Raw genomic sequence first — 15,580 nt, 5'->3', positions numbered from 1 at the left:
ATATATATATATATATATATATATATATATATATATATATAGAGTTTGTTCAATGGTTTCATAAAAATATTATAAAATTTGAACTATTGAATATAAATCTTTTACCTCATTATTTATTCGGTAGATGCGCTCCGACATTCCCAAATATTTATTTATTTCTTCAAACCCTAATCTATTAAGTAATGCAATTTACATAAACCTTTATTCATCAAGTCGGGTTGGTCTTGAGGAAGTTGTCATACTAATTAATAAGTTATTATTAGTTTTCTCAATAAGTTAAAAGCTTGGAAAATTAAAATAATTTAAAATTTGAAAAGGAAATTTATTTCATTCTTAAGATCAGCATACATGCGAAATTTTATTAATTAAAAATGTCAAATAGTGAGTACAAAGAAATAATGAAGCTTTAAAATTAATTGAGGTTTTACTACATTCACTATGCCATTATCCAAGAAAATGGTGATTTTTTTTATTAATTATAAAAAAAGGCAAGTAATGAAGATAAGTTCTTCCCGATTCTGCTGCAAGGTATTTTATTTTCTTGGATCTTATCGATCTATACCCTTTTGAATTTTAACACTAATTAAACTTTTGACAAATTTCTTTTTTTGACACAACTAAGAGCACACACTTTTAGCTGGTATAAAATGGAGTATAATTTTTTTCTTCTAATTATCGTGCTTATTTTAATTTATTAAGATTCTAAAATAATATTTTATGTAGAAAAAGAAATTAAGCTACTTTTTATAATAGAAGAGATTACCAGTTTAAGAACATGCACTGCATAGAGAATAAGTAGTATATGGTATAGAAGTACATATCTAAATATTCATTCTTCAAAGAAGAAGGTTTAGTAAACACTTTTACTATGACTATAAATTATAAGTAAAATCAGTTTACCATTTTTCTGAAGAAAAAAAAAATAAATTTGATATTATCAGGATTATAAAATAAAAACTTTGTACAGAAAAATAAAGGTAAGACTACTTTCTATACAAAAAGAGATTAAGAGTTTAAAAATATGTTTTGCTTTTTTTTTTTTTTGTCTTTTCTCGGTTGAGTTTTATTCTTAATTTTTTTTTTCTTACATGGTGATCATGGAATTTATTTTTTGTGGTTCCTAAGTGCATAGAATTTTTTGTTCATATAAACTCCGAACCTTTCCAAAAAAATAAATAAAAGTGAAACCGTATAATCTTAATTTTGACAAGGGAATCAATTGTCTTATCTTAATAGATATAGGCATATGACGTTAGTTTTATGGTAACTTGGATGCAATTTCGTTGGAAACTTAAATTAAGGTACAATTGTCAATGTTAAACTCCTAAATATTAGGAATTCTTAAATAATTATAATAAGGAAGTAAATTTAATAGCAAAACTTTTAGTTGGTTTAAAATTCCTAATAGCAGGGAAATAATAAAATGACTATTTTGTTTAGTGTGAAATTCATCTTTAAGGGGTAAAAAAGGCGAACGACATTTCGCTAAGGTTCTTCGTGCTTTTAATATAGTACTAGTTTCTATGTACGTGTTTCACACGTAGCACCCCAACTAAGAAGGGCAATATATAAAGTAAGAGAATAAATTTAAAAGTGTACAGTGCAATGTACTTAGAGATTGATAGTGAACTATACTAATTCCATGCAACTTATATCTTGTATATGAAGATATTAAAGATATCACATTTATAGCTAATTCATAATATATATGTTTATCACTATTTCATTTAAAATGTTAGATTCTTAGTATTAGTTGATGCCATCTCTTTTAATTCACATAGTTGCTTTTTACTTCTTTCCTTCATAGCGGAATAGTAGATGTATTTTATTACTAACAAACCAAAATACCCGCATTAGCTCTCCCTGAAAGGAGAAAGAAGGCTGAAATATAAAAAAGATTGAATTCACCCAAGCCATGATTCCCTAAATATTCTTGTACATACATATAATTAATGATATTTAGTTTTTTCAATTCATTTGAAGCATTATTTTAATTACATGAACGCCACAACTACAAGGTTGCAATTAATTTCTAGAGTGGATAATTCTGCCCTACAATTTTTGCTCTTTTCTTTACCGGAATCCGATTTTAACTCTTAGAATGTTGTGTCTCAGACTCTGCAGCTCACTTGATATGATGGACCTTCATCACCTTAATTTATGATAAAATAGCACGGGCTAGCCAGTTTTTAGACTGGTCATTGAAAAATAGTCAGCTTTTGCAAAGTCATTGAAAAATAGCCACTATTTTACTGCAACACAGAAAGTTCTAGCATATACTGGAGATTGGTGCACCTGTGTATGAACTTCCAGCATATTATGCTGTAACTCTAACACATGGAAAGTTCCAGCATAATATACTAGAGATTGGAGCACATGTGTATGAACTTCTAGCATATTATGTTAGACCGGTATATTATACTGGAACTCCAGTATATTATGCTGGAAGTCCAGTATATTATACTGGAACTACAGTATACTCCAGTATAATATACTGGAGTTCCAGTATACTTATGTTGGAACTCCAGTATAATATACTGGAGTATTTTTCGGATTTTGAACAGTATTTTCTTTTAAATTTATCTTTACATAAAAAGTGGGTAAATTTCGATTAATTTTGAAATTGTGGCTTTTTGAATGACCACTTGTAAATCTGGCTATTATTGAATTTCTCTCTAATTTATTTATCATACTAAGGTTTGGTGTTCCTCTAAACTCTTTTAAAGTGTGTGTAAGAATAATTATTTTATAACTCTATCGGTTTCATGGACTCGACTCCACTCCGAAAATTTATTATGCTTCCTATATGTTAATTAGTTCGGTGATTCCTCCCTACCCTTTCTCGTGATTTTCTTCTCGCTTAAGTTAATACCCCTAGAACATTATAATTGTTAATGTAGTTAGGTGATCTTAATTAGAATTAATACTTTAATTCGTATAGAACATCGCATGAAGCAATACACATTGTTCACAAACTTTAATTAGATCATAGTTATAAATTAAGCATAAATCCAGAGGTCCTCTTGCTTACAGTATTTCCATTTCGAGTCTTGAATTTTACCATTATTACAATATAGTTTGAATTTGTTAATGAATCAACCAAATACTGCAAATTGTGATAGATTTATCAAATAGATTAATATACTAAAAAGTATTAAAAAAAAGATGCTGGGAACAAAATCTGTGGTTGGGCTAGGCTTCTTTTAAATTCTATTATTGTTTATTAATTTCCCATGAATGATTTGCAAACAACAGAATTCGGTATTGTAAATGGAAAACGAAGGAAACTTGATAGAAATACATGTGAAAAGAAACGGATCTTAAAGCAATTTCTTGTTGAAATTTGATTAAAATTCATTGTTTTCATAATTTAACCAATCTAAAGTTAGTTATAAGATTCAAATCTATGCTAAATAACAAAGAGGAAAAAGATTATAGATAAAAGTAAACTTAAGAGGAACATGACATATTAAAATTGTAACGACCAGACCGGTCATTTTGAGTCCTAGCGTTCTGTTCAGCAGTCGGAGGCCATGAACAACTTCATTTCAGGTATTTTGACTTGTACGCGTGGTCGGAATAAGTTTCAGGAAGTTCAAAGTTAATTTAGAAAGAGAATTCTCATTTCAGAAGCTTAAAGTTGAAAGAATGAACTAGGATTGAAATTTTGAGTAAACGACCTCGGAATCAGGATCCGAAGGTTCCAGCAGGTTCGTATGATGATTTCAGACTTGGGCATATGTCCGGTTCGGGTTTTGGATAACCCGGGAGTATTTTGGCGCCTATTGTGGAAGTTAGCATTTTAGAAGGAATTTCATAAGTTTGGTTCGAAGTGCATTTCAGAGTTATCAATGTCCGTTTGGAATTCCGAGACTGTGAATAGCTCCGTATGGTGATTCTGGAGTTGGGGGCGCGATCGGAAGTGAATTCAGAGGTCCGTAGGACATTTTGGAGCCATTTGGCTAAGGATGGAAATTTGAAGGTTTTTGAGAAGTTTGACCGGAGGTTGACTTTTTGATATCGAGGTCGGAATCCGATTCCGGAAGTTGCAGTAGGTCCGTAATGTCAAATATGACTTGCGTGCAAAATTTGAGGTTAATCGGACGTGATTTGACAGGTTTAAGCATCGAAAGTAGAAGTTGGAAGTTCTAAAGTTCATAAAGCTTGGATTGGGGGTTGATTCATGATTTTAGCGTTGTTTGATGTGATTTGAGGCCTCGAGCAAGTCCGTAATGTGTTTTGGGATTGGTTGGTATGATTGATCGGGGTCCCGGGGGCCTCGGGTGGATTCCGGGAGGTTAACGGATCAAAAATGGAATTTGGGAAGGCTTGAGATTTGCTGCTTCTGTCATAACCGCATCTGCGGTTCTTGGACCGCAGAAGCGGGACCGTAGATGCGGTCAAAAGCTCGCAGAAGCGGAAGGGGCCAGGTCCAAGGAAACCGCAGAAGCGGCCCAGGGACCGCAGAAGCGGTTCTGCTTAAGCGGCCCCCTGACCGCAGAAGCGGTCAGCTTCCTTTTGCCCAAAGCCGCAGAAGCGGCAAAGAGTCGCAGAAGCGGAACTTTTTCCGCAAAAGTGGAAGCAGCTGAGGCTGTGAGATGTTTTAAGTTCGGGGTTGAGTTCATTTCAACCCTATTTTTCTTCCATTGGAGTCGATGGGGAGCAGCTTGGAGATGCCATTTTCGTCACTTGTCATGAGGTAAGTAATTTATGCTAGCTTTGAGTTAAATACAAGGTTTATACATGGACTTAGGCAAGGAAATTATGGAAATTTGGGGTTTTGGTGGAAAACCTAGGAATTTACATTTCTTCGAATTTGACCACGATTTTGAGTATGGAATTAGAAGAAAATTATATATTTGAGTTCCTAAGGTCATGGGTAACCTTTTTCTTCGAAAAATTTCGGATTCCGGGCAAGTGGGCCCGAGGGCATTTTGGTCATTTCACTGAGCGGAGTTGGGAATCTGTATAATTTGAATTTCTAACAAGTATTTGAGCATGTTCTCATTATTTTGTCGTTAATTGGCTAGTTTTGGTGCATTGTGCGTCGGTTCAAGCCTTCGGAAGAATGTAGAATGCCGGTTATGAGTCTTCGGAGCGAGGTGAGTCTCCTTTCTAATCTTGTGAGGGGGAATTTACCACATAGGTGAGTTTAATTGGTTATGTGCTCCTATTTGTGGGTGCTACGTACGCACGAGGTGACGAGAGTCCGTGCGTAGCTACTAGTATGCTATTGTCCGGGTAGTCTAGGACCCAAAAGCATGAATACGTGGATTAATTGTAAACTCTTTGATAGCTTAAATCGCTTATATCACATGGAATTTGTAAATGAAATTCTAAAGGGGTTTAACCTTACTTCTTAGAACTTGTTAAAATAAAGCTGGATATATTTTGATAAACACTCCCTGATAAGTCCTTACTTGATTGATTGAGCATGTATCTCTATGTGTACCTGCGTCGCATGCATGATTCGCGAGCAGGATATGTGTTTATTTTGGAACGGACCGAACGCCTCGGCAGAAAATAGATGCATCTATAGGCGCGCCGTCGACCCGCGGCAAGTGCACATTTACTTTCTGTTGGATCGGGCCGTCGCCTCGGTATGATTTGCGGATGATATCTTTTATATATTGATGCATGAGGAATCTTAAATGATGACATTGCCTTTCATGGCTTGAGATGAACTGATTAAATGAAGAAAAGTAAAATCTTTAAAGTCCTTTGTTAATTGTTAAAAGGTGTTTACCTGTTTTACAGCTTTGTGAATTAGAACATGCTATATGAATCCATGATTTCCTCACACGTTAGTATATTATTATTGGACCGCTAGTGAGTGTCCAGGTTGACCATCTCGTCTCTACCTCTTCGGGGTTAGGCGGGATACTCACTGAGTACACGTTGATTACGTACTCATACTACACTTCTGTGCATTTTTGTTGCACAGGTATATTTTACATTAGATAGCAGCTCGGATGATTTGGGGACAAGGTGAGCTGCATTGTTCGAGGCGACACGCAGCTAGTGTAGTTCCCTTCCAGTACTTTATTTATTTATTTCCTGTCCACTGTATTTCAGACAGACATTGTAATTTATTTTCCTTATCAGTAGTTGCTCATGCACTTGTGACACCGGGTTCTGGGATGGTTTTTCGAAAGATGTGTGTTAATAGTTATTTCTTAATTTGAATTGAAACAGAGATTGTTTTATATATGAAAAATGGAAGGTAAACTCTTAGATTTTCAAAGGTATTAAAAGAGAATTTAATTGATAATTTAGTTGGCTTGCCTGACAAAGGTGTCCGGCGCCATCACGACCCGCAGTGGATTTGGGTCGTGACAACATGGTATCAGAGCACTAGGTTCCCAGGGTCTTACGAGTCATGAGCAAGTCTAGTAGAGTCTCGCGGATCGGTACGGAGACGTCTGTACTTATCCTCGGGAGGCTGCAGGACTGTTAGGAGTACTTCCCTTCTTGATTCCTTATCGTGCGATTCGATTTCATGAGAGGCTTATGCCTTTGTTTCTTTCTTACTCAATCCTATGCGACGCGAACCGCTTGTTATAAATCGAAAATTGAAGAACCGTAATGGTACTACAGATGTGATACGAGATGTTTCTCCCGGTATAGCTGATCAGATTATTGTCGTCGCCTTATAGAAGAATATTTTATTGTTTCAGCTAGTAGCGATATTTCCGAGGGCTTTGAGGTTAGGCACAAGTTGCCGCAATGCTTATGAATGACTATTCTGCAGTAGTAATATGATGGTAGGGTGTTGCCCACGTGTTAGGGTAGTGAATGATTTCAAGGGAGGTTTACTCAGTGCATAATCAAGAGATTCAGTACGTTATTCCCGGCAGGGGGAAAGGTAATCGAACTAAGGAGGGTCAGGTGGACTAGTGGAAGTAATGAGACTTGGTAATTGCAAGCGTGGTGGAATCATTCTTCTATATTGGGGTACCGTCGTCCTAATTGGACGTATTAAGTTTGTCGATGTTATGATTTTCTACAATTCGCCTTTGAGGCAAGGTATTGTGAAATAGTATCGGAGATACAACTATCAGATACCGCAAGATGCGGTGGTTCGGATTGAATCGGTATTTCTAATGTTGACGGTTCGAGAAAGATGACCTTCGGAAAGGTTTGGAGTTAGTAGCAAATTGAGGATTCAAGTTCTATGAAGATGAATTTTATCAAGGCAACAACCGAGCAACAAAAGATGAGAAGGGCCTGTGGGAAATGTCAGGCGGAGTTCTAAATTGTTAAAAGGCCAAGTATATAAAGCAAAGATTAAAGTAGTCGATTAAGGGGATGAGCTCCGCCAAAGTGGGAGAGTGGCGGAGATGCATATGGGCTTGCAGTGGAAGGACTACGTACCTTAAGGAGAGTTTGGAGTGATTTGGGAATATTAGTGCTTGGCTATTGGGGCCTACGGAATTGATTAGAAGTAAGAGCTATCATGCGGCAGGAGATTTAATACAACGGAAAGGAGCCGCTTAAGTGAAGAAGGATGCAACATAACTTGGAATTGGAAGGATGTTTCCGCGCATGTAAATGATGTCCACAAGGGGTAAAATGGACCTGCGCAACTGGAGTGTGAGCCCAGACCCAGGAAGGGTCATTGATGTCGTAGTAATTGTACCTTGTGCAGCAGTGTTGGAAGATGCCGGGGAGAGCCTTCTATAGGTGGGTTAGCCAAGTGAGCAGATTAGCAGTCGCGTGGTTGGCGAGGCTTCTGCGAAGAATCTTATCGGGTATGTAGCGAAAGGATCGATCGTGCGAATGTGGTGGATGATTTAGAGTATAAGAAGGGGGTTTTACAGAGAGATCTCGAGAATTTTGGCAGTTGATTGTGCAAGGTTATGTCAATAAGAGATAAAAAGGACAAGTGAGTTCCAGATTGGTGAAATTATGGCTTCAAGCTAAGTGGGAGAGTCCCACCGCTTGTGATGGGGTTGCAGAGTTGATTACTTGCAAGGTTTCTGGTTATTAGTATGTTGATGGGTTATTCTAGCTACGGGAAAAGAACATAAGAGATGAATTGAGCAAAGGGATTGTTGAAGGTGTGCCATGGTTGGCCTTGTTGGCTCATGTTCAGATCTGAGAAAGGATTCAGGGTTTATGCCTAGTATAAGTGTGAGTTTCAAGGGAAGTGATTCTGCCAGGTGCATCACCAATGGGGCACTCATGTGCTAGAAAATTTAGGGAATTGGTTATATTCGAGGCCGAGTCAGAGCGGGTGGCTCTCAGCAGCGATCCTAGTGAAATTCAGAAGATGAAGTATGATACTTAATGATTTCGAGCCTATAGGTGCAGTTGAGAATCAAGCTCTTGCAGCAGCCTACGAATGGAGACTCAAAACGTTCTATGATATATTAACTTGAGATGTAGCATTAGAGAGATATGAAATGGTTCGTGGGATTTGAGACAGCATGGTCTCGTGATTCGAGGTCGCTCAGGATGAGCGCAGAGGGAGTATGTTATGTGTTGGAAGAAATCAGTAATATCATTAAGGCAATCAAGGATAAGTTGGAAGAAGGTAGTTGATTAGCCATAGTTGAATTTGGCATATGGGTGTTGGCAGTCAGTTTCTGCAGCGTGATCGGGTTATGTAAGTGATTTGTGATGGTACGTATCAGGCTTGTCAGCCGCCACAATTGATGTTATTCAGAGGCCTTCTATTGTTATGGCTTGTTGTGTGGAAGCAGATTCCAGAAGAGGCTATGGTGGCTTAGACCACTACTTAGAGATTTGCATATTCTGCGGTTATGAAAAATTCGCCTGTGTGCTGCTATGGTACTCCAGAAGTGAGTTAAGTAGAAGGTTCTTATATGATGAAGTGTTAAAATGTTAATGCTAAAATCGTGTTCTATCGTATGTTGGCACATTGGATGCAGTGAGTAGCATGGAAATTCGAAGTGAGGATCAAGGTTGCAGTTGGGTCCTGGTAAGGATGTCACGGGCTCGGATGAGCGAGGAAAGGGTTGAATGATTAGAGTAAATTGGTATTGTCTTCAGCGTCACCTGAAATCGATGTTTTGTGAAAGAGGCTTTGCATCCTGGTTAAGGATTTTTGATCGCTTTTCAGCGTTAGTGCGTCCGGTGGATTAGACGGGCGAACCCGCTATTCATTTCGGCAAATTTTGGGAGCGTGTCCCACGGGAAGATTGTATAAGTATGACATGTAGTCACTTGATTGGCTAGAGATTTGAACCAAGTTTGAGGATTCTGGTAATGTCACTAAATTTGAGAAATTATGCCTGGAGGGCACTTTGTTTACTGGGTTATGAACCGAGGAGGTTGCTCCAGTTATGACGGTTGCTCTTATGTGTTATGAGGAAAAGGGAGTTACTATGGACCTTTGAAAGGTGATTAGCCAAGTGGGTGCAATCAGAAATCGGCTTGAGATCAATGGATTTATACATGTGATCAGGGCTGTATATCAGGCCAGTTGTGTTCGTTTCAGCGAGCGTTCCCTGTGGAGGAACAGTCGGGGTATTATTTTGTCATCAGTTATTCCGGGTAATGATGTATTGCGCCGTATGGGTTGTGAGACGGCTTGGTAAATTCTTATGTGTTAAGGTTTCGCGTGGCGATGATGTTATGTGAGCAGGATGGCTCTTGAGATTTAGATCTCGCAACGCACCTCAGTTGTGCTTGAGTTTTGTAGCCTATAGCGCTATGTGTTTTTCTCAGGGATTGTTATTATGCACTTAGTGTGTTCATGACTGACATTCAGTATTTTATTGTAATGAGCAATCTAGCTCGATGTGCATCTCCTTATGTGAGATCTATGTGTGGATCGGGTGGCACGCCGCCATGGGTATGTTAGTTGGATCGGGTTGTGTGCCGCAACAGTGTGATGTTGAGTATAGTTTTTCTATATGCTATTTCTATATGTCTCGTTTCCTATTTCCAGGGAAAGTCCGTATTAGTGCGGGAGTTAGGTAATTCCTTCCAGAGTTCATTTTCCTTTGGTATCGCGTTCGAATTGCCAGCTAGACCACAATTATCAATACTCGCATCACAAGCAAACATTAAGAGCGAGGATCTATGCCAATGATGATACTATATAGTATCTTCCTCCATAAAATCGTTCGTGCCAAAGTTAAAATCACTCGAGCTTTAGAAGAAGGAAATATAAAACCAAACTAAGAAATTTTCACCTGATAGTTTTACACTTTCTCCTTAAAATCCATAATATGGTTGACCCCCAAAAAAATAAAGCAAAGGAGATACATGATAAATTATGCATAACCAAAACAAAATCTTCACAAAAGCTCCTTAATAGTGTAGAAGCTGACAATAACGCTAGACAATATGATAAATTTGTATCCACCTTAATTTCCAACTTTTTAAGAAATACAAATCAACTTGGATGAAAGATGTAATGGATATATTTGAGATTATGTAAGTTTCATAAAATCAGGTGTGCTTTTCTAATTAGATGATTAGTAGCAGATCCTTACGTACTAAAATCAAGACGCAGTACTTAATTAGAACTCTATTTTCATTATGTTTTTACCAAAATAACCTATAGTTTTATATATTTTAGGGCTATTTTGGTCAACCAACATCGTATTCATGCTTTTATAATAATATAGATATACGTATAGAATATAGATATAAATTATTTTTTGGTCAACAGTTTAATTGATTTGATAGGGAAATATTCTTTAGTTCCATTCATTTCCATTCATATTGCATATTATATTTTCATTTATATACACTTATTCAATTATAGTTTGTTACTTTTCACTTTTGTCCTTCAATATATTTTTTGCGCACAATTTTCGACCTTCATATCTTGGATATATCCGGTCAAATAATTCAAGTTTTACCTGTCAATGTACTAACTTCAATTTATTTTATTCTTAGAAACGATTTTGCTCTCTTATCATCATTACTTTTTCTCGAGACTTATAACATGTTTGGCCAAGTTTTAAAAATTAGCCTATTTTAAAAAATATTTTTTTGTTTTTTCAAAAGTGCTTTGGGTGAGAAGCGGTTTGCGTTTGGCTAATTAATTTGAAAAGCACTTCTGAGCAGCAATTTGTGTTTGGCCAAGCTTTTAAAAAGTATAGTATTTTTCAAAAAGTGCTTTTGGGAAGAAGCTTTTTTTTCTACTTCTCCAAAATTGCTTATGCTTCTTCTTAAAATTGCTTTTTTTCTTCTTTCTTTACAAAGTTTGGCCTAACACTTCAACTTTGAAAAAAAAATGCTTTTCGCTTTGGAAAAGCTTTGATCGGACATAAAATGGGGGCTTCCAACTGAGATTCATGAAGAGAAGAGAGGACCCGATGTCACAACCTGTGTCGAGCCTATGAAAGAGCCCGAGTGGAACTGAGAAGATCAAATGCTATTACTTAGAAATTGGCATCCGAAGGAGTAGAGATTATGGAAAATTACCCAAACCGTCAAATCATAAACAATTTCAACCAAAATTAGCCCAAAACAAAATATCTAGTTTGTAATATATCTATTTTGTTTAAACACAAAGATAGTTCAACCTTTTTAAGATTTCAGTAATATTGCAATATTCTAATTCCTTTAAGTTGAAGTTCAGATAATCGAGCACCTTAACTCGATTTAAAAATTACTATTAAACATTAGTTGTTGGATTGGATCGAAGGAATAAAGTGAAAATGCCATGGACAACTATTGAAGCTTGCTTAAGCTTGAATTCAAAAATTTGGGTTTTTGAAATTAGAAATTATTTCAAACGGTTGTTGCTGGAATAAATTGGGTACATCTTAATGAGTGTGAATCTAAATCTTGGGATGATTTGGTGGAGATTTTAGTTGGTTTGAATTGAAATTTTAGCCAAATTCGAAGTATACAAGATGAATATGGAAGAAGATCATATGTGTATTATCCATGTATCATTTGTGTATCACAAATGTGTCATATATGTATGAAATGTGTATCACATGTATATCCATGTATACCTATGTGTGAGATACATGCGTGATACATGTTTGATACATGTGTCGCAGATTTTTTTTAAAACTCGATATTAACTACGAAAATTGATACCAAACCAGTCCAATTCATCTCCAATCTTGCTCAAAATTTATATATTGCCTCACATATAAGTTTTTAATGAATTTCAACCATATCTATTGGAAAAAAAAAATCTCTTTTGTGTAATTTTTTTAATATCGGTTATAATTAATAATAAATTTTGACTCTAAACTAGTCTAACTCACCTTCAAACTTTGTCAAATTTTGTATATTACTTCATCTATTTGTTTTCAACGAATTACAATAATACTGATTGAGAAAAAAAATCTTTTTTTGCCCATATTTTTGAATGTAGTATATTATTGGTAATTTTTTTGAACTATTTTTGGTAGTATGAGTAAAATGACTAGTTATTGAGATAAGGGATTTTTACCTTCCTATACCACATATGAAACCTTATTACCCTCAATGTTTAAGGTTTGAGTTAATTACATTTCAGTATACCAAATTACCATTTATATACCATAATTCAAATCAAGGATATAATTAAGGGTGCATTTATATTAGGCATAATTATAGGATCGTATCTTCCCACTTCCCCGTCCCCAGTGATATATGTTCTTGTGTTTTCTGTGTCAGCTACTCATGTAATCAAAGTACGCATCGATATTTATTAATTGCATGGTCTTTTCTCCTTCCGTCCTTCGTTATGAGTCACTAAAAATTCTCTTTCGCTGCTTCTTTAATTTGATGTGTATCTCAATGATATAACGATCTCTGCCTCAGGCTTTAATTATTTCCATTATTCTACTGATAAATAGTTGGTGCTTTCTGTTTTGAATTCCACCATTGATCCCAAAAAAAAAGCTTTGAAGCTTTGAATTTAAATTTGAGTTTTCAAAAATCATAATTTTTTTTGATTGGGTGTTGCTGTAAATAATTCGGAATATGTTTAGGAGTTTATATCTCAATTTTGAGGGGTTTTGGTGAAGATTTAGACTTGGTTTTGGCTGATTTTCAGATTGAAACTCGAAGAAGAAAAAGAAGACATATTTTCAGAAATTGTAGATGAATTGTAGATAAATTGTAGACTATTTTTTGCAGAAGATTTTGTAGAAGCTTTAGCCGTTTTGGATTTGTGAAAGCAAAAAACAACGCATCTACAATCAGAATACAAATAATCTATAATTTATCTACAAGATATCTACAAAGTGGATACGTTGAATTTTAATATCCCAATTCCCATTTCAATTGTAGCATAATTGGCATTTTCGACATAATTGTAGAAGATTTGTAGAAGTTTTAGTCTTCCCAATCTACAATTTATCTATAATTTATCTACAATTTATCTACAATTTATCTACAATTCTACAATTTATTTACAATTTATCTACAATTTCTGGAAATATGTCTTCTTCTTCTTCTTCTTCTTCTTCTTCTTCTTCTTCTTCTTCGAGTTTCAATCTGAAATTCAGTCAAAACCAAGTTTGATCTTCACCAAAACCCTTCAAAATTGAGATATAAACTCCTAAACATATTCCGAATTATTTACAACAACACCCAATCCAAACAAATAATGATTTTTGAAAATTCAAATTTGAATTCAAAGCTTTCAAGCTTTTTAATGGCTATCAATGGTGGAAAATATATGGAAGAACAGATGAAGAACAAAAATCTCCTTTCCGTTTCAATATTCTTCTCCTAAATCTGTTCAGAATATTCACGCCAAATCTTTTCAGAATATTCTTCTCCTAAAATTTAGCTCGCATAAATAGGAAGATACAACTGCTATTAATTAGCTTTTAATGATTGGTACCAAAACTGTAGAAATAATGTGGACTGGGCGGGTAATTTAGGAATTATGCACATTTTTAGTAATAAGGTTTCATATATGGTATAGATAAAAAAAAATCCCTATTGATAATTAATGATTCCTTAGAAATTATTGGTCCGTAAAACTTTTATTGGATTAGGAAGGAGTTAAAATTTGTAGCCCATAACTCGAGGGCTCACTAGGAAAGAGTTCAAATTCATGGCCAATAAAAATTCATTGGACTCACAAGTTCAGCCCAAAGAAAAAAAATAGGATTTTCTAGTGAATTTTCCGTAGTATTTGAATACTACCCAGGGATGAATCTGTCATTCATTACAGGGTAGCCGCAGAGCTTCAGCTATTTTAACCAAAAAAACCCTAGCAGAACCTCTATAAATTAACACTCACCGCCTACCACTCCCAACACACAGTCCACAGCAACAAACTCCTCTCCTCTCCTCTCACTTTATGCGCGCAGAAATAAAACTCTGCAATTTCCATTAATTTCTGTTTATCATTCTTATGCATTAATTGTTTTTTTTAACACTTTGATGTAGAAGGAAGAGTCGCAATGAGGACTCAGTAAAAGATCAAGCTCAACAGACCGGATTGTCAGGGGCTTATGCCTTTGCATGTCGATCTCCTTTTTCCCTGAGCGATCTCTTCTTACATCTTTTATATTTTATTTTCATATCTTTTTTTTTTAAATTTTCTACTTTTTTTATATATTAAAACAATTTTTTGAAGGAGGATAGATTTGCTATGAGGATTCCAAGCTCCCTCTTCTGATTAAAGTTGAGGAAAATTGCTGGCAGAATCGAACCAATAAAAACTAGCCACCACTGAGCAATTTCTTCCTCCTCAGATTTCTCTATTTTTCCATTTTGTACCCTTTTTTTAAAATTATTTTTTACTCTTTTTACCCCCAATTTGTTTGAAAAAAGGTCACGATGACGACTCCATAATATTCAAGCTCAACAGACCGGATTGCAGGCTTTCTCTTTTTTGGAGTTAGTTTGCGTGTCGATTATCCCGCTGAACTGAGTGATCTTCTTTTTAATTTTATTTTTTACCAACCTTGTTATTTTTTTATTGATTGATTTTCTATATTTGCGGTCATAATGAGGATAACCAAGCTCCCTCTTCTGATATCTGTGAGGAAGTTGCTGGCAGAATCGAACCATTAACTTAATATTGCCATTCCTGAATGATTTTTCATATTTATTAGTAGTAAATTTTAAATTTATTTTTTGGTTGATGATGGTGATGAAGCAATAATTTTATTCCAACACTTGGACTGATGTTTATTCAGGTGATGATACTTATATTGCAACTGAATCACATGCTGCGTACTAATTGTCGTTTTACTGTTTTATTTTATATGTGGCACATATTCCAACTGTTTTAAGTAGATCTACATTTGCGACAATTTGCATATATTGTATAAAGTCACGAAAAATCAAATGATGACACAGATCAATCTTAGGACACCTTTGGACACAACCAATTATGGTTGTGGGTGAAATTGATTTTTGTTCTGATGATGGTGGCTTTCTAGTGCTGTTTTGAAGTTCAATTACTTCACTTTTAGTTTTATTTTCTTGGAAAGCTTTTGCCTTGGCTCTTTAGCATATGTTATCATCCATTATGATACGAATATTGAATTTCAGAGGAAGAAAATCTAACTAAAGCTAAGCTAAGCTTAGAAGAGAAGAAAATAATGCAAATAACATAAAAGGGTTTTTCATTCATGCCTTTCAAATGAGCTACTGCTCAGTACATATAGCTCAAGACGTGAGCAAAGAC

This window comes from Nicotiana attenuata, unplaced genomic scaffold (genome assembly GCF_001879085.1).
Source record: "Nicotiana attenuata strain UT unplaced genomic scaffold, NIATTr2, whole genome shotgun sequence".
NCBI lineage: Eukaryota > Viridiplantae > Streptophyta > Magnoliopsida > Solanales > Solanaceae > Nicotiana > Nicotiana attenuata.
Note: the sequence above shows the minus strand (reverse complement) of the source record.